Genomic DNA, 4,959 nt, shown 5'->3' with positions numbered 1-4,959 from the left:
AGACAGCATTTATGCTAAACATAACATAAAGTAGCATAGAATGGGTGACCATTTGGAAAGTATAAATGGAAAATGAACGAGATTTTCTTATCAGGTGATTTTTTTTTCAATATTAAAAATCCTCCTCACAGTTTGTCAGGGTCACAAAAGTTCTACAACTTAGGACCTGCACCTCAGCCACCACAGTACCCAAAGACAGGTCTGTTTCATTTTACTGTTGCTCAGAATCAGGACACAGGAGTGGACTGAAGGAAAAACTATTATAATAGCTGAGAAAAGCAAATAGAAACTCTTTCTCTCCAAACTCAGAGCTCCAAAGTTGTATGACAAGAGACAGAAAGAAAATGGTAGACAGCAAGATGGAGGCCAGCACCGTCTGCAAGACTTTGATTCGGGCAGTGGTGCTGGCGTCTCCAGAGTCTTTAGGATTATTCTTCAGATGTTTCCGCGGGGAGAAGATCAGTAGACAAAAGCCCATCAGGGACACAGCAAAGGGTATCAATGTGAACGTAATATTGATCAACAAAGAAAACCTGTAAAATTGTTCATAATCCTCTGATCTGGAACTGTGAGACAGGTTCCTTTGGAATTCACCAGCCCAATTATCAATATGTGTGTTCATCACTAAAACATTTACAAATAGAAAGACCAGAGGCACCAACAGCATCACTGAAACCACCTTTTCAAATCTCCACTTTAGGTAGAGGAAAATAGAGCCCAAAAAAATTCGCAATCTTAAGAAAATTAAAGATGCTGACACTTGGTAGCAAAGCCAGATACCGAAATGATTTGCAGCTATCCAGATGAAATTATTTACTTTTGTAATCAGAACAACCATTGCTAAATCTGGATGCAGTGAAGATACTAGTGTAATTGTGGATAGAAACTATAGCATATCGATCCTAGAGATGGCCAAAGCAGTGAGAATTTGATCCACTGAAGACAGCTTTCTTCTCTTGACCCAATCCATGCAGTTCACCAGTGATAGGAATCCATTTCCAACACTCCCGATTAGGAATTCCACAATGAAAATGCCTGCATGTAGGATCCGTATTGCAAGCCCCATTTTCTGTAAGAAAATGCCCCGATTTCCGTAGTCACTGAAGAATTTTTTCGATGCATTCATTTTAAATGCTGTCTGTGAAATTTTTTTAAATTTATAAAAAATTTTAAAACTCCCGATACAATAGCAAGTAGACATCAAGATTCAACTACCTAGAGGCTCACAGTTTTCCTCATCGAACCATTGTTTTACTGATATAATTCATCTGCATTTCATCCAGATTATGTGTGTCCTATAGTAAACGGAGTCTATTGTGAATGAGAAAGGAGGAAATGCTGAAATCTCAAATGGTAACATGAAAACAAAGATATGCTGATTTACATTGTTTTCCTAGTTTTGCCTTCTCTACAGGTTTTAATGGACAACTTGAGTTCTGCGCAAAGAACCTTCAAAAGACCCTATAGCACATAGAATGAAGCAAGGGTCTTAGCTAGTATATGATATTTCTTCAACACTAAACAGTTCAAATTAAGACCGTAGAAGACTTATGCTCCTAAGCATTTCCTACAAACTATCAGGTATCTAATAGCTTGTTGTAGATAATTATGCCTTAAGTACATTAAGTATATTAATAATAATACTTTTTTACCACTACCAATGAACAAATGTATACATACTTATATGTAATCATGCATTTCTTTGATATCTAATTTCTTTGACTTCTCAAAGACACAGGTTTTTTTATTGACTCATTTATCATGCCTCTGGCTCATAGCTAATATCATGAGAGTTGCTAAGAAATTCTTTTCAAAATATTTCCAAGTTAAGCAATGTGAACATTCATTTAGTTTTAAATAATTTTTACTTTGGACAAGAAGCCAGTAGAAATCTGCAGTGGTTCCCTGAAGCAGTTACTGAGGTGAAGGAGTTTACCCACACAAGAATCCTCCTCACTCTCTGCCTCTCTTTTACCAATAGGAAAGGAGCACCACTCCCCCATTTATTAAGGTTTATGTTCTCCTGGTACTTGCTGAGAGTGGCTATGACCATTCTGCTGTATAGAACAGAAGCAATGAGGCTGTGCCTCTCAGTGAATGGCTTCACTTTACGAATCAGGAGCCTACTCCATATGAGTTCAAATGCTGAGGCAGAATGACTGCATCTTTTAATGCAAGTAAACGACTACCTTTCTTTCCCATATATGCCATAAGCAAAGATAAATAAGTAACTTAATTATCATTTGAATTTGTTGAATTAAATCAGTAATATATACATTCATGGAAATACCAAAATCATTTCAGAAAAAGTAGGTGAATGAGCTTATCAAACACAATAGGCCAAACAATAGTGCAACACCCTCACCAAGATTATATAAAAGAGTGAGAACCTAATATTGACCACAGCTCACACTGGCATGTTATCAGAGTACACAGAGAATAGAGTCCAGGATCACAGACAATGAAATCCTAATTCTGTTCCTGGGCTTCAGTCCAGCATAATCCCTTTGCTTGATGGAGGCTACTTCTTGCTGCCTTCCATCCTAATCCACCAACTCCAGAGAAATCTCTGTAACTTGAACCAGCTTTGCCTCTTGAACAAGCTCTACTTCTTGATAGCTTATCACCTGGACAATCTGATTTTTTTCATTATGTTAACATTTAATCTACCCATCTACATTGACTCTCTACATCTGTATGAATTCTAGGCTTTCAGTAGGGCAGAACAGCTTATACAACATAGTTCATTAGCTAAAGAGCCCTCTTGCTCTGGTCTGCATTTCAAAGGAGTGGTCTTTATGGGAACTTCATAAATGTATGTTATAGTTTGCTTTCAATTGCTGTGACAAAACATTCTGACCAATACCAACTTGAGGGGGAAAGGGTTTATTTGGCTTATGTCTTCTGGGTCACCATTCATCACTAGGGGAGCCCAAGGTAGGAACTCAGCGCAGAAACCTAGAGGCAGGAGCTAAATCACACAGGCTATTAAGGAACACTGCTTACTAGCTTTCTTCCTGGTCCGTGCTCAGTAGCTTTTTTATGTAATGCAGGACAATCTGCCCAGGTGTGGCACCTTCTACAGTGGCCTGAACCCTCCCACATCACTCAACAATTAAGAAAATGTGCCACAGACATTGCCACAAGCCAGTCCAATGAAGGAAATTCCACAATAGAGACTTCCTCTACCCAGGTGTATCATGTCGACAACTAAAGCTATATAGCACAACTGATCCCTTGCGATCTTGACATACAAACACATCATTATTAAACCGCTATCTTTCCATTTCTTATCTCCAAGTTATTATATCATAACGTAAAACAGCACAACTTTAAAAGTCCAACAGTCCTTAAAAATCTAAACACTTTAAAACTTCTAAGTCTCTTTTAAATGTCTTATAACTGCAGGCTCCTTTAAAATCCAAACAAATTAAATGCTGTCTTATTTCAAAACAGAGGTATCAGGTACCCTTAAACAAAACTTAAGTCCAACAAAGTAGCTCAAGGCTGGACATCTGGAAGTTGCTCATAATCTTCTAGATTCCAAAGGGTTTCAGCAGCTCTACTTCTCTGGCTCTGGCTCTGTCATCCACAGCACACAGAGCTTGCCCATTAGGCTCAGGTCATCTCCATTCCAGACCTGATGCTGTCCTTGGTGGTTGTTCATGGTCCTGATATCTCTATTATCTCTAGGTTCTCTACTGAAATTGAGGCTTCACCATCACCAGTAGCCTCCTCTGACCTCTCAGAGTGCAAAGTCTCAGATTCTCTCCATGTCCCTTCAATTCTGGGGGTTTTCATTACAATTGAAGCTGCACTTTCCAATGGCCTTTCCTGGCCTCTCAGCATACCAAGCCTCAGCTGCTTTTTTGTGAATGCTTCACACTTTCAACAGCAGAACCATGCAGGAGACTCTTACACATTACCAAGTCCTGCTTCCAGCTCAAGATGGAGGCTTGGGCCCCCTCTGGACCACAGCTTCTGTGTGATAACCCTGAGGAAATACTCCCCAGATTTCACCTTGATGATTTTGATGGTCTCTTGTTACTCACAACTGATTTTTCAGCCCCAGCTAAACATCAATTGTCCCAGGAAAACACAGAAGGTTTCACTTCCAAAAAATCTTAATTTGACACAAACACCCCTAAAGATTCTTTGCTTCCCTTAAAAAGTCATAAGCCAGTCCTCCATCATTTATGCTTCTCTATGACTATTCTAAGTTCCACAGCAACAGCTCACTAAGCTCTAAGCACTCAATGGATTTTCCGGTCTTAAGCTCCAAATTCTTTCACAGTCCTCCCAAAAACAACTGAGTCAGGCCTGTCATAGCAAAAGCCCACTCTCTGGTACCAATTTCTATATTAGTTTGCTTTTGATTGCTGTAACAAAACACTCTGATCAATACCACCTTGGGAGGAAAGAGTTTATTCAGCTTGCATTCATCACTGAGTGAGTTAAAGGTAGGAACACAGGCCAGGAACCTAGAGGCAGGAGCTAAAGCACACAGGCCGTCAAGGAACAATGCTTACTGGCTTGCTCCTTGGTTCATGCTCAACCTGCTTCTTATATGCCCAGGGATGGCACCACCCACAGTGGACTGAACCCTCTCACCTCACTCAACAATCAAGAAAATGTCCCACAGATATGACCACAGTCCAGTTTAATGGAAGTAATTCCTCAACTGGGCCTCCCTCTACCCTTGTGTTTAGTTGATAACTATCCAGCAAAACGTATAAGAGTAATATTCCCTTATGTGTTGTATGTTGGTCCTAGATCCTTTAGAGGCCTTATAAGCACTGTCGCACCTTTTGCAATAAGATGTATACAAGAGGACAATATGCGATTTAGTTTAGAAAGAGTGTTTGTGCCTCTAGAACACACCACTAGACCCCTGCAGATTTATCACTTTGTTACACTTGTTTCTATGCTGTTGAAAAAACTTTCCATTTCTTTTCATAG

General features: G+C 39.6%; 1 pseudogene; it reads right to left on the bottom strand.

The window, feature by feature from the left end:
- Positions 1-159: 159 nt before the first annotated feature.
- LOC115067649 lies at positions 160-1,126 on the bottom strand (annotated as a pseudogene).
- Positions 1,127-4,959: the final 3,833 nt, after the last annotated feature.

Source organism: Nannospalax galili, unplaced genomic scaffold (genome assembly GCF_000622305.1).
Source record: "Nannospalax galili isolate Female #2095 unplaced genomic scaffold, S.galili_v1.0 scaffold2707, whole genome shotgun sequence".
NCBI classification, from domain to species: Eukaryota; Metazoa; Chordata; class Mammalia; order Rodentia; family Spalacidae; genus Nannospalax; species Nannospalax galili.
This window is presented reverse-complemented; position numbering and strand designations above follow the sequence as displayed.